The sequence below is a fragment of the Crinia signifera genome, chromosome 4 (genome assembly GCF_055691185.1).
Source record: "Crinia signifera chromosome 4, ASM5569118v1, whole genome shotgun sequence".
Classification (NCBI taxonomy): domain Eukaryota; kingdom Metazoa; phylum Chordata; class Amphibia; order Anura; family Myobatrachidae; genus Crinia; species Crinia signifera.
Genome location: NC_139220.1, coordinates 312,975,767 through 312,988,829, shown reverse-complemented (window position 1 = coordinate 312,988,829; position 13,063 = coordinate 312,975,767). Strand labels below are relative to the sequence as shown.

The 13,063-nt window shown below is 34.4% G+C and overlaps 25 non-coding genes across 25 annotated transcripts; all 25 read left to right on the top strand.

Annotated features, from left to right (window-relative positions):
• Positions 1–315: 315 nt before the first annotated feature.
• TRNAW-CCA (transfer RNA tryptophan (anticodon CCA)) lies at positions 316–387 on the top strand. The gene has a single exon. It is a non-coding gene; the product is annotated as a tRNA-Trp (tRNA).
• Positions 388–836: 449 nt separating this feature from the next.
• Positions 837–908, top strand: TRNAW-CCA (transfer RNA tryptophan (anticodon CCA)). Its single transcript has one exon. It is a non-coding gene; the product is annotated as a tRNA-Trp (tRNA).
• Positions 909–1,357: 449 nt separating this feature from the next.
• TRNAW-CCA (transfer RNA tryptophan (anticodon CCA)) lies at positions 1,358–1,429 on the top strand. Its single transcript has one exon. It is a non-coding gene; the product is annotated as a tRNA-Trp (tRNA).
• Positions 1,430–1,878: 449 nt separating this feature from the next.
• Positions 1,879–1,950, top strand: TRNAW-CCA (transfer RNA tryptophan (anticodon CCA)). The gene has a single exon. It is a non-coding gene; the product is annotated as a tRNA-Trp (tRNA).
• A 449-nt stretch (positions 1,951–2,399) lies between these two features.
• Positions 2,400–2,471, top strand: TRNAW-CCA (transfer RNA tryptophan (anticodon CCA)). The gene has a single exon. It is a non-coding gene; the product is annotated as a tRNA-Trp (tRNA).
• Positions 2,472–2,920: 449 nt separating this feature from the next.
• Positions 2,921–2,992, top strand: TRNAW-CCA (transfer RNA tryptophan (anticodon CCA)). Its single transcript has one exon. It is a non-coding gene; the product is annotated as a tRNA-Trp (tRNA).
• A 450-nt stretch (positions 2,993–3,442) lies between these two features.
• On the top strand, positions 3,443–3,514 carry TRNAW-CCA (transfer RNA tryptophan (anticodon CCA)). The gene has a single exon. It is a non-coding gene; the product is annotated as a tRNA-Trp (tRNA).
• Positions 3,515–3,963: 449 nt separating this feature from the next.
• Positions 3,964–4,035, top strand: TRNAW-CCA (transfer RNA tryptophan (anticodon CCA)). Its single transcript has one exon. It is a non-coding gene; the product is annotated as a tRNA-Trp (tRNA).
• A 449-nt stretch (positions 4,036–4,484) lies between these two features.
• On the top strand, positions 4,485–4,556 carry TRNAW-CCA (transfer RNA tryptophan (anticodon CCA)). The gene has a single exon. It is a non-coding gene; the product is annotated as a tRNA-Trp (tRNA).
• A 449-nt stretch (positions 4,557–5,005) lies between these two features.
• Positions 5,006–5,077, top strand: TRNAW-CCA (transfer RNA tryptophan (anticodon CCA)). The gene has a single exon. It is a non-coding gene; the product is annotated as a tRNA-Trp (tRNA).
• Positions 5,078–5,527: 450 nt separating this feature from the next.
• On the top strand, positions 5,528–5,599 carry TRNAW-CCA (transfer RNA tryptophan (anticodon CCA)). Its single transcript has one exon. It is a non-coding gene; the product is annotated as a tRNA-Trp (tRNA).
• A 449-nt stretch (positions 5,600–6,048) lies between these two features.
• On the top strand, positions 6,049–6,120 carry TRNAW-CCA (transfer RNA tryptophan (anticodon CCA)). The gene has a single exon. It is a non-coding gene; the product is annotated as a tRNA-Trp (tRNA).
• A 449-nt stretch (positions 6,121–6,569) lies between these two features.
• Positions 6,570–6,641, top strand: TRNAW-CCA (transfer RNA tryptophan (anticodon CCA)). The gene has a single exon. It is a non-coding gene; the product is annotated as a tRNA-Trp (tRNA).
• Positions 6,642–7,090: 449 nt separating this feature from the next.
• TRNAW-CCA (transfer RNA tryptophan (anticodon CCA)) lies at positions 7,091–7,162 on the top strand. The gene has a single exon. It is a non-coding gene; the product is annotated as a tRNA-Trp (tRNA).
• Positions 7,163–7,612: 450 nt separating this feature from the next.
• On the top strand, positions 7,613–7,684 carry TRNAW-CCA (transfer RNA tryptophan (anticodon CCA)). Its single transcript has one exon. It is a non-coding gene; the product is annotated as a tRNA-Trp (tRNA).
• A 449-nt stretch (positions 7,685–8,133) lies between these two features.
• TRNAW-CCA (transfer RNA tryptophan (anticodon CCA)) lies at positions 8,134–8,205 on the top strand. The gene has a single exon. It is a non-coding gene; the product is annotated as a tRNA-Trp (tRNA).
• A 449-nt stretch (positions 8,206–8,654) lies between these two features.
• Positions 8,655–8,726, top strand: TRNAW-CCA (transfer RNA tryptophan (anticodon CCA)). Its single transcript has one exon. It is a non-coding gene; the product is annotated as a tRNA-Trp (tRNA).
• Positions 8,727–9,176: 450 nt separating this feature from the next.
• TRNAW-CCA (transfer RNA tryptophan (anticodon CCA)) lies at positions 9,177–9,248 on the top strand. The gene has a single exon. It is a non-coding gene; the product is annotated as a tRNA-Trp (tRNA).
• A 449-nt stretch (positions 9,249–9,697) lies between these two features.
• Positions 9,698–9,769, top strand: TRNAW-CCA (transfer RNA tryptophan (anticodon CCA)). The gene has a single exon. It is a non-coding gene; the product is annotated as a tRNA-Trp (tRNA).
• Positions 9,770–10,218: 449 nt separating this feature from the next.
• On the top strand, positions 10,219–10,290 carry TRNAW-CCA (transfer RNA tryptophan (anticodon CCA)). Its single transcript has one exon. It is a non-coding gene; the product is annotated as a tRNA-Trp (tRNA).
• Positions 10,291–10,739: 449 nt separating this feature from the next.
• TRNAW-CCA (transfer RNA tryptophan (anticodon CCA)) lies at positions 10,740–10,811 on the top strand. The gene has a single exon. It is a non-coding gene; the product is annotated as a tRNA-Trp (tRNA).
• Positions 10,812–11,260: 449 nt separating this feature from the next.
• Positions 11,261–11,332, top strand: TRNAW-CCA (transfer RNA tryptophan (anticodon CCA)). The gene has a single exon. It is a non-coding gene; the product is annotated as a tRNA-Trp (tRNA).
• A 450-nt stretch (positions 11,333–11,782) lies between these two features.
• Positions 11,783–11,854, top strand: TRNAW-CCA (transfer RNA tryptophan (anticodon CCA)). Its single transcript has one exon. It is a non-coding gene; the product is annotated as a tRNA-Trp (tRNA).
• Positions 11,855–12,303: 449 nt separating this feature from the next.
• Positions 12,304–12,375, top strand: TRNAW-CCA (transfer RNA tryptophan (anticodon CCA)). The gene has a single exon. It is a non-coding gene; the product is annotated as a tRNA-Trp (tRNA).
• Positions 12,376–12,824: 449 nt separating this feature from the next.
• On the top strand, positions 12,825–12,896 carry TRNAW-CCA (transfer RNA tryptophan (anticodon CCA)). The gene has a single exon. It is a non-coding gene; the product is annotated as a tRNA-Trp (tRNA).
• The last annotated feature ends 167 nt before the right edge of the window (positions 12,897–13,063 follow it).

Here is a 13,063-nt window from a genome sequence, read left to right as displayed (position 1 = left end):
TCAAAATTCTGCTAATTTCTTATAATTGTCATGCAAACATAATCCATTTCATTGGAATTGTCCATATCTTGACTTTGAAGTATACTCTTATTATTTTCTTTCTGGCGCTATGACTGTTTTAAATTGAACTGACCTTTTTTGTTAAGAATAATGACTTTGCACTTAAGCACGACCACCAGGCATATTCCTTGGTTATTGAATCAAGGATGTAAGCTTGTTTTCTCTCAAATTATTTATTTCACAAATTAGTATATGCAGACAGTATATGGGTGATCTAAATCTCCCGAATCAATGAATTATAGTTGCTCTAAAGAAGACCTCGTGGCGCAACGGTAGCGCGTCTGACTCCAGATCAGAAGGTTGCGTGTTCAAATCACGTCAGGGTCAATTGTCATTTTGAAAGTGAAATGTACTAAATGGAATTCTATAAGAGAAACTAATCACCATGGTTCTCATCTAAATTTCTGCAATGTGATTACTGTTTATATGGATACCTATATCATCTGCAGTTGCAAATAAGTCTCAACATTCTGCTAATTTCTTATAATTGTCATGCAAACATAATCCATTTCATTGGAATTGTCCATATCTTGACTTTGAAGTATACTCTTATTATTTTCTTTCTGGTGCTATGACTGTTTTCCATTGAACTGACCTTTTTTGTTAAGAATAATGACTTTGCACTTAAGCACGACCACCAGGCATATTCCTTGGTTATTGAATCAAGGATGTAAGCTTGTTTACTCACAAATTAATTATTTCACAAATTAGTATATGCAGACAGTATATGGGTGATCTAAATCACCCGAATCAGTGAATTACAGATGTCTAAAGAAGACCTCGTGGCGCAACGGTAGCGCTTCTGACTCCAGATCAGAAGGTTGCGTGTTCATATCACGTCGGTGTCAATTGTCATTTTGAAAGTGAAATGTACTAAACGGAATTCTTTAAGAGAAACTAATTACCATGGTTCTCATCTAAATTTCTGCAATGTGATTACTGTTTATATGGATACCTATATCATCTGCAGTTGCAACAAAGACTCAAAATTCTGCTAATTTCTTATAATTGTCATGCAAACATGATCCATTTCATTGGAATTGTCCATATCTTGACTTTGAAGTATACTCTTATTATTTTCTTTCTGGCGCTATGACTGTTTTAAATTGAACTGACCTTTTTTGTTAAGAATAATGACTTTGAACTTAAGCACGACCACCAGGCATATTCCTTGGTTATTAAATCAAGGATGTAAGCTTGTTTACTCACAAATTATTTATTTCACAAATTAGTATATGATGACAGTATATGGGTGATCTAAATCACCCGAATCAGTGAATTGCAGATATCTAAAGAAGACCTCGTGGCGCAACGGTAGCGTGTCTGACTCCAGATCAGAAGGTTGCGTGTTCAAATCACGTCAGGGTCAATTGTCATTTTGAAAGTGAAATGTACTAAATGGAATTCTATAAGAGAAACTAATCACCATGGTTCTCATCTAAATTTCTGCAATGTGATTACTGTTTATATGGATACCTATATCATCTGCAGTTGCAAATAAGTCTCAACATTCTGCTAATTTCTTATAATTGTCATGCAAACATAATCCATTTCATTGGAATTGTCCATATCTTGATTTTGAAGTATACTCTTATTATTTTCTTTCTGGTGCTATGACTGTTTTCCATTGAACTGACCTTTTTTGTTAAGAATAATGACTTTGCACTTAAGCACGACCACCAGGCATATTCCTTGGTTATTAAATTAAGGATGTAAGCTTGTTTACTCACAAATTATTTATTTCACAAATTAGTATATGATGACAGTATATGGGTGATCTAAATCACCCGAATCAGTGAATTACAGTTGTCTAAAGAAGACCTCGTGACGCAACGGTAGCGCGTCTGACTCCAGATCAGAAGGTTGCGTGTTTAAATCACGTCGGGGTCAATTGTCATTTTGAAAGTGAAATGTACTAAACGGAATTCTTTAAGAGAAACTAATCACCATGGTTCTCATCTAAATTTCTGCAATGTGATTACTGTTTATATGGATACCTATATCATCTGCAGTTGCAAATAAGTCTCAAAATTCTGCTAATTTCTTATAATTGTCATGCAAACATAATCCATTTCATTGGAATTGTCCATATCTTGACTTTGAAGTATACTCTTATTATTTTCTTTCTGGCGCTATGACTGTTTTAAATTGAACTGACCTTTTTTGTTAAGAATAATGACTTTGAACTTAAGCACGACCACCAGGCATATTCCTTGGTTATTAAATCAAGGATGTAAGCTTGTTTACTCACAAATTATTTATTTCAAAAATTAGTATATGATGACAGTATATGGGTGATCTAAATCACCCGAATCAGTGAATTACAGATATCTAAAGAAGACCTCGTGGCGCAACGGTAGCGTGTCTGACTCCAGATCAGAAGGTTGCGTGTTCAAATCACGTCGGGGTCAATTGTCATTTTGAAAGTGAAATGTACTAAACGGAATTCTTTAAGAGAAACTAATTACCATGGTTCTCATCTAAATTTCTGCAATGTGATTACTGTTTATATGGATACCTATATCATCTGCAGTTGCAACAAAGACTCAAAATTCTGCTAATTTCTTATAATTGTCATGCAAACATAATCCATTTCATTGGAATTGTCCATATCTTGACTTTGAAGTATACTCTTATTATTTTCTTTCTGGCGCTATGACTGTTTTAAATTGAACTGACCTTTTTTGTTAAGAATAATGACTTTGCACTTAAGCACGACCACCAGGCATATTCCTTGGTTATTAAATCAAGGATGTAAGCTTGTTTACTCACAAATTATTTATTTCACAAATTAGTATATGATGACAGTATATGGGTGATCTAAATCACCTGAATCAGTTAATTACAGATATCTAAAGAAGACCTCGTGGCGCAACGGTAGCGCGTCTGACTCCAGATCAGAAGGTTGCGTGTTCAAATCACGTCGGGGTCAATTGTCATTTTGAATGTGAAATGTACTAAATGGTATTCTATAAGAGAAACTAATCACCATGGTTCTCATCTAAATTTCTGCAATGTGATTACTGTTTATATGGATACCTATATCATCTGCAGTTGCAACAAAGACTCAAAATTCTGCTAATTTCTTATAATTGTCATGCAAACATAATCCATTTCATTGGAATTGTCCATATCTTGACTTTGAAGTATACTCTTATTATTTTCTTTCTGGCGCTATGACTGTTTTAAATTGAACTGACCTTTTTTGTTAAGAATAATGACTTTGCACTTAAGCACGACCACCAGGCATATTCCTTGGTTATTGAATCAAGGATGTAAGCTTGTTTTCTCTCAAATTATTTATTTCACAAATTAGTATATGCAGACAGTATATGGGTGATCTAAATCTCCCGAATCAATGAATTATAGTTGCTCTAAAGAAGACCTCGTGGCGCAACGGTAGCGCGTCTGACTCCAGATCAGAAGGTTGCGTGTTCAAATCACGTCAGGGTCAATTGTCATTTTGAAAGTGAAATGTACTAAATGGAATTCTATAAGAGAAACTAATCACCATGGTTCTCATCTAAATTTCTGCAATGTGATTACTGTTTATATGGATACCTATATCATCTGCAGTTGCAAATAAGTCTCAACATTCTGCTAATTTCTTATAATTGTCATGCAAACATAATCCATTTCATTGGAATTGTCCATATCTTGACTTTGAAGTATACTCTTATTATTTTCTTTCTGGTGCTATGACTGTTTTCCATTGAACTGACCTTTTTTGTTAAGAATAATGACTTTGCACTTAAGCACGACCACCAGGCATATTCCTTGGTTATTGAATCAAGGATGTAAGCTTGTTTACTCACAAATTAATTATTTCACAAATTAGTATACGCAGACAGTATATGGGTGATCTAAATCACCCGAATCAGTGAATTACAGATGTCTAAAGAAGACCTCGTGGCGCAACGGTAGCGCTTCTGACTCCAGATCAGAAGGTTGCGTGTTCAAATCACGTCAGGGTCAATTGTCATTTTGAAAGTGAAATGTACTAAATGGAATTCTATAAGAGAAACTAATCACCATGGTTCTCATCTAAATTTCTGCAATGTGATTACTGTTTATATGGATACCTATATCATCTGCAGTTGCAAATAAGTCTCAACATTCTGCTAATTTCTTATAATTGTCATGCAAACATAATCCATTTCATTGGAATTGTCCATATCTTGATTTTGAAGTATACTCTTATTATTTTCTTTCTGGTGCTATGACTGTTTTCCATTGAACTGACCTTTTTTGTTAAGAATAATGACTTTGCACTTAAGCACGACCACCAGGCATATTCCTTGGTTATTGAATCAAGGATGTAAGCTTGTTTACTCACAAATTAATTATTTCACAAATTAGTATATGCAGACAGTATATGGGTGATCTAAATCACCCGAATCAGTGAATTACAGATGTCTAAAGAAGACCTCGTGGCGCAACGGTAGCGCGTCTGACTCCAGATCAGAAGGTTGCGTGTTCAAATCACGTCGGGGTCAATTGTCATTTTGAAAGTGAAATGTACTAAACGGAATTCTTTAAGAGAAACTAATTACCATGGTTCTCATCTAAATTTCTGCAATGTGATTACTGTTTATATGGATACCTATATCATCTGCAGTTGCAACAAAGACTCAAAATTCTGCTAATTTCTTATAATTGTCATGCAAACATAATCCATTTCATTGGAATTGTCCATATCTTGACTTTGAAGTATACTCTTATTATTTTCTTTCTGGCGCTATGACTGTTTTAAATTGAACTGACCTTTTTTGTTAAGAATAATGACTTTGCACTTAAGCACGACCACCAGGCATATTCCTTGGTTATTAAATCAAGGATGTAAGCTTGTTTACTCACAAATTATTTATTTCACAAATTAGTATATGATGACAGTATATGGGTGATCTAAATCACCCGAATCAGTGAATTACAGATATCTAAAGAAGACCTCGTGGCGCAACGGTAGCGCGTCTGACTCCAGATCAGAAGGTTGCGTGTTCAAATCACGTCGGGGTCAATTGTCATTTTGAATGTGAAATGTACTAAATGGTATTCTATAAGAGAAACTAATCACCATGGTTCTCATCTAAATTTCTGCAATGTGATTACTGTTTATATGGATACCTATATCATCTGCAGTTGCAACAAAGACTCAAAATTCTGCTAATTTCTTATAATTGTCATGCAAACATAATCCATTTCATTGGAATTGTCCATATCTTGACTTTGAAGTATACTCTTATTATTTTCTTTCTGGCGCTATGACTGTTTTAAATTGAACTGACCTTTTTTGTTAAGAATAATGACTTTGCACTTAAGCACGACCACCAGGCATATTCCTTGGTTATTGAATCAAAGATGTAAGCTTGTTTTCTCTCAAATTATTTATTTCACAAATTAGTATATGCATACAGTATATGGGTGATCTAAATCTCCCGAATCAATGAATTGTAGTTGCTCTAAAGAAGACCTCGTGGCGCAACGGTAGCGCGTCTGACTCCAGATCAGAAGGTTGCGTGTTCAAATCATGTCAGGGTCAATTGTCATTTTGAAAGTGAAATGTACTAAATGGAATTCTATAAGAGAAACTAATCACCATGGTTCTCATCTAAATTTCTGCAATGTGATTACTGTTTATATGGATACCTATATCATCTGCAGTTGCAAATAAGTCTCAAAATTCTGCTAATTTCTTATAATTGTCATGCAAACATAATCCATTTCATTGGAATTGTCCATATCTTGACTTTGAAGTATACTCTTATTATTTTCTTTCTGGTGCTATGACTGTTTTCCATTGAACTGACCTTTTTTGTTAAGAATAATGACTTTGCACTTAAGCACGACCACCAGGCATATTCCTTGGTTATTGAATCAAGGATGTAAGCTTGTTTACTCACAAATTAATTATTTCACAAATTAGTATATGCAGACAGTATATGGGTGATCTAAATCACCCGAATCAGTGAATTACTGATGTCTAAAGAAGACCTCGTGGCGCAACGGTAGCGCTTCTGACTCCAGATCAGAAGGTTGCGTGTTCAAATCACGTCGGTGTCAATTGTCATTTTGAAAGTGAAATGTACTAAACGGAATTCTTTAAGAGAAACTAATTACCATGGTTCTCATCTAAATTTCTGCAATGTGATTACTGTTTATATGGATACCTATATCATCTGCAGTTGCAACAAAGACTCAAAATTCTGCTAATTTCTTATAATTGTCATGCAAACATAATCCATTTCATTTGAATTGTCCATATATTGACTTTGAAGTATACTCTTATTATTTTCTTTCTGGCGCTATGACTGTTTTAAATTGAACTGACCTTTTTTGTTAAGAATAATGACTTTGAACTTAAGCACGACCACCAGGCATATTCCTTGGTTATTAAATTAAGGATGTAAGCTTGTTTACTCACAAATTATTTATTTCACAAATTAGTATATGATGACAGTATATGGGTGATCTAAATCACCCGAATCAGTGAATTACAGATATCTAAAGAAGACCTCGTGGCGCAACGGTAGCGTGTCTGACTCCAGATCAGAAGGTTGCGTGTTCAAATCACGTCGGGGTCAATTGTCATTTTGAAAGTGAAATGTACTAAACGGAATTCTTTAAGAGAAACTAATTACCATGGTTCTCATCTAAATTTCTGCAATGTGATTACTGTTTATATGGATACCTATATCATCTGCAGTTGCAACAAAGACTCAAAATTCTGCTAATTTCTTATAATTGTCATGCAAACATAATCCATTTCATTGGAATTGTCCATATCTTGACTTTGAAGTATACTCTTATTATTTTCTTTCTGGCGCTATGACTGTTTTAAATTGAACTGACCTTTTTTGTTAAGAATAATGACTTTGAACTTAAGCACGACCACCAGGCATATTCCTTGGTTATTAAATCAAGGATGTAAGCTTGTTTACTCACAAATTATTTATTTCACAAATTAGTATATGATGACAGTATATGGGTGATCTAAATCACCCGAATCAGTGAATTACAGATATCTAAAGAAGACCTCGTGGCGCAACGGTAGCGTGTCTGACTCCAGATCAGAAGGTTGCGTGTTCAAATCACGTCGGGGTCAATTGTCATTTTGAAAGTGAAATGTACTAAACGGAATTCTTTAAGAGAAACTAATTACCATGGTTCTCATCTAAATTTCTGCAATGTGATTACTGTTTATATGGATACCTATATCATCTGCAGTTGCAACAAAGACTCAAAATTCTGCTAATTTCTTATAATTGTCATGCAAACATAATCCATTTCATTGGAATTGTCCATATCTTGACTTTGAAGTATACTCTTATTATTTTCTTTCTGGCGCTATGACTGTTTTAAATTGAACTGACCTTTTTTGTTAAGAATAATGACTTTGCACTTAAGCACGACCACCAGGCATATTCCTTGGTTATTGAATCAAGGATGTAAGCTTGTTTTCTCTCAAATTATTTATTTCACAAATTAGTATATGCAGACAGTATATGGGTGATCTAAATCTCCCGAATCAATGAATTATAGTTGCTCTAAAGAAGACCTCGTGGCGCAACGGTAGCGCGTCTGACTCCAGATCAGAAGGTTGCGTGTTCAAATCACGTCAGGGTCAATTGTCATTTTGAAAGTGAAATGTACTAAATGGAATTCTATAAGAGAAACTAATCACCATGGTTCTCATCTAAATTTCTGCAATGTGATTACTGTTTATATGGATACCTATATCATCTGCAGTTGCAAATAAGTCTCAACATTCTGCTAATTTCTTATAATTGTCATGCAAACATAATCCATTTCATTGGAATTGTCCATATCTTGATTTTGAAGTATACTCTTATTATTTTCTTTCTGGTGCTATGACTGTTTTCCATTGAACTGACCTTTTTTGTTAAGAATAATGACTTTGCACTTAAGCACGACCACCAGGCATATTCCTTGGTTATTGAATCAAGGATGTAAGCTTGTTTACTCACAAATTAATTATTTCACAAATTAGTATATGCAGACAGTATATGGGTGATCTAAATCACCCGAATCAGTGAATTACAGATGTCTAAAGAAGACCTCGTGGCGCAACGGTAGCGCGTCTGACTCCAGATCAGAAGGTTGCGTGTTCAAATCACGTCGGGGTCAATTGTCATTTTGAAAGTGAAATGTACTAAACGGAATTCTTTAAGAGAAACTAATTACCATGGTTCTCATCTAAATTTCTGCAATGTGATTACTGTTTATATGGATACCTATATCATCTGCAGTTGCAACAAAGACTCAAAATTCTGCTAATTTCTTATAATTGTCATGCAAACATAATCCATTTCATTGGAATTGTCCATATCTTGACTTTGAAGTATACTCTTATTATTTTCTTTCTGGCGCTATGACTGTTTTAAATTGAACTGACCTTTTTTGTTAAGAATAATGACTTTGCACTTAAGCACGACCACCAGGCATATTCCTTGGTTATTAAATCAAGGATGTAAGCTTGTTTACTCACAAATTATTTATTTCACAAATTAGTATATGATGACAGTATATGGGTGATCTAAATCACCCGAATCAGTGAATTACAGATATCTAAAGAAGACCTCGTGGCGCAACGGTAGCGCGTCTGACTCCAGATCAGAAGGTTGCGTGTTCAAATCACGTCGGGGTCAATTGTCATTTTGAATGTGAAATGTACTAAATGGTATTCTATAAGAGAAACTAATCACCATGGTTCTCATCTAAATTTCTGCAATGTGATTACTGTTTATATGGATACCTATATCATCTGCAGTTGCAACAAAGACTCAAAATTCTGCTAATTTCTTATAATTGTCATGCAAACATAATCCATTTCATTGGAATTGTCCATATCTTGACTTTGAAGTATACTCTTATTATTTTCTTTCTGGCGCTATGACTGTTTTAAATTGAACTGACCTTTTTTGTTAAGAATAATGACTTTGCACTTAAGCACGACCACCAGGCATATTCCTTGGTTATTGAATCAAAGATGTAAGCTTGTTTTCTCTCAAATTATTTATTTCACAAATTAGTATATGCAGACAGTATATGGGTGATCTAAATCTCCCGAATCAATGAATTATAGTTGCTCTAAAGAAGACCTCGTGGCGCAACGGTAGCGCGTCTGACTCCAGATCAGAAGGTTGCGTGTTCAAATCATGTCAGGGTCAATTGTCATTTTGAAAGTGAAATGTACTAAATGGAATTCTATAAGAGAAACTAATCACCATGGTTCTCATCTAAATTTCTGCAATGTGATTACTGTTTATATGGATACCTATATCATCTGCAGTTGCAAATAAGTCTCAAAATTCTGCTAATTTCTTATAATTGTCATGCAAACATAATCCATTTCATTGGAATTGTCCATATCTTGACTTTGAAGTATACTCTTATTATTTTCTTTCTGGTGCTATGACTGTTTTCCATTGAACTGACCTTTTTTGTTAAGAATAATGACTTTGCACTTAAGCACGACCACCAGGCATATTCCTTGGTTATTGAATCAAGGATGTAAGCTTGTTTACTCACAAATTAATTATTTCACAAATTAGTATATGCAGACAGTATATGGGTGATCTAAATCACCCGAATCAGTGAATTACTGATGTCTAAAGAAGACCTCGTGGCGCAACGGTAGCGCTTCTGACTCCAGATCAGAAGGTTGCGTGTTCAAATCACGTCGGTGTCAATTGTCATTTTGAAAGTGAAATGTACTAAACGGAATTCTTTAAGAGAAACTAATTACCATGGTTCTCATCTAAATTTCTGCAATGTGATTACTGTTTATATGGATACCTATATCATCTGCAGTTGCAACAAAGACTCAAAATTCTGCTAATTTCTTATAATTGTCATGCAAACATAATCCATTTCATTGGAATTGTCCATATATTGACTTTGAAGTATACTCTTATTATTTTCTTTCTGGCGCTATGACTGTTTTAAATTGAACTGACCTTTTTTGTTAAGAATAATGACTTTGAACTTAAGCACGACCACCAGGCATATTCCTTGGTTATTAAATTAAGGATGTAAGCTTGTTTACTCACAAATTATTTATTTCACAAATTAGTATATGATGACAGTATATGGGTGATCTAAATCACCCGAATCAGTGAATTACAGATATCTAAAGAAGACCTCGTGGCGCAACGGTAGCGTGTCTGACTCCAGATCAGAAGGTTGCGTGTTCAAATCACGTCGGGGTCAATTGTCATTTTGAAAGTGAAATGTACTAAACGGAATTCTTTAAGAGAAACTAATTACCATGGTTCTCATCTAAATTTCTGCAATGTGATTACTGTTTATATGGATACCTATATCATCTGCAGTTGCAACAAAGACTCAAAATTCTGCTAATTTCTTATAATTGTCATGCAAACATAATCCATTTCATTGGAATTGTCCATATCTTGACTTTGAAGTATACTCTTATTATTTTCTTTCTGGCACTATGACTGTTTTAAATTGAACTGACCTTTTTTGTTAAGAATAATGACTTTGAACTTAAGCACGACCACCAGGCATATTCCTTGGTTATTAAATCAAGGATGTAAGCTTGTTTACTCACAAATTATTTATTTCACAAATTAGTATATGATGACAGTATATGGGTGATCTAAATCACCCGAATCAGTGAATTACAGATATCTAAAGAAGACCTCGTGGCGCAACGGTAGCGTGTCTGACTCCAGATCAGAAGGTTGCGTGTTCAAATCACGTCGGGGTCAATTGTCATTTTGAAAGTGAAATGTACTAAACGGAATTCTTTAAGAGAAACTAATTACCATGGTTCTCATCTAAATTTCTGCAATGTGATTACTGTTTATATGGATACCTATATCATCTGCAGTTGCAACAAAGACTCAAAATTCTGCTAATTTCTTATAATTGTCATGCAAACATAATCCATTTCATTGGAATTGTCCATATCTTGACTTTGAAGTATACTCTTATTATTTTCTTTCTGGCGCTATGACTGTTTTAAATTGAACTGACCTTTTTTGTTAAGAATAATGACTTTGCACTTAAGCACGACCACCAGGCATATTCCTTGGTTATTAAATCAAGGATGTAAGCTTGTTTACTCACAAATTATTTATTTCACAAATTAGTATATGATGACAGTATATGGGTGATCTAAATCACCCGAATCAGTTAATTACAGATATCTAAAGAAGACCTCGTGGCGCAACGGTAGCGCGTCTGACTCCAGATCAGAAGGTTGCGTGTTCAAATCACGTCGGGGTCAATTGTCATTTTGAATGTGAAATGTACTAAATGGTATTCTATAAGAGAAACTAATCACCATGGTTCTCATCTAAATTTCTGCAATGTGATTACTGTTTATATGGATACCTATATCATCTGCAGTTGCAACAAAGACTCAAAATTCTGCTAATTTCTTATAATTGTCATGCAAACATAATCCATTTCATTGGAATTGTCCATATCTTGACTTTGAAGTATACTCTTATTATTTTCTTTCTGGCGCTATGACTGTTTTAAATTGAACTGACCTTTTTTGTTAAGAATAATGACTTTGCACTTAAGCACGACCACCAGGCATATTCCTTGGTTATTGAATCAAGGATGTAAGCTTGTTTTCTCTCAAATTATTTATTTCACAAATTAGTATATGCAGACAGTATATGGGTGATCTAAATCTCCCGAATCAATGAATTATAGTTGCTCTAAAGAAGACCTTGTGGCGCAACGGTAGCGCGTCTGACTCCAGATCAGAAGGTTGCGTGTTCAAATCACGTCAGGGTCAATTGTCATTTTGAAAGTGAAATGTACTAAATGGAATTCTATAAGAGAAACTAATCACCATGGTTCTCATCTAAATTTCTGCAATGTGATTACTGTTTATATGGATACCTATATCATCTGCAGTTGCAAATAAGTCTCAACATTCTGCTAATTTCTTATAATTGTCATGCAAACATAATCCATTTCATTGGAATTGTCCATATCTTGACTTTGAAGTATACTCTTATTATTTTCTTTCTGGTGCTATGACTGTTTTCCATTGAACTGACCTTTTTTGTTAAGAATAATGACTTTGCACTTAAGCACGACCACCAGGCATATTCCTTGGTTATTGAATCAAGGATGTAAGCTTGTTTACTCACAAATTAATTATTTCACAAATTAGTATATGCAGACAGTATATGGGTGATCTAAATCACCCGAATCAGTGAATTACAGATGTCTAAAGAAGACCTCGTGGCGCAACGGTAGCGCTTCTGACTCCAGATCAGAAGGTTGCGTGTTCATATCACGTCGGTGTCAATTGTCATTTTGAAAGTGAAATGTACTAAACGGAATTCTTTAAGAGAAACTAATTACCATGGTTCTCATCTAAATTTCTGCAATGTGATTACTGTTTATATGGATACCTATATCATCTGCAGTTGCAACAAAGACTCAAAATTCTGCTAATTTCTTATAATTGTCATGCAAACATGATCCATTTCATTGGAATTGTCCATATCTTGACTTTGAAGTATACTCTTATTATTTTCTTTCTGGCGCTATGACTGTTTTAAATTGAACTGACCTTTTTTGTTAAGAATAATGACTTTGAACTTAAGCACGACCACCAGGCATATTCCTTGGTTATTAAATCAAGGATGTAAGCTTGTTTACTCACAAATTATTTATTTCACAAATTAGTATATGATGACAGTATATGGGTGATCTAAATCACCCGAATCAGTGAATTGCAGATATCTAAAGAAGACCTCGTGGCGCAACGGTAGCGTGTCTGACTCCAGATCAGAAGGTTGCGTGTTCAAATCACGTCAGGGTCAATTGTCATTTTGAAAGTGAAATGTACTAAATGGAATTCTATAAGAGAAACTAATCACCATGGTTCTCATCTAAATTTCTGCAATGTGATTACTGTTTATATGGATACCTATATCATCTGCAGTTGCAAATAAGTCTCAACATTCTGCTAATTTCTTATAATTGTCAT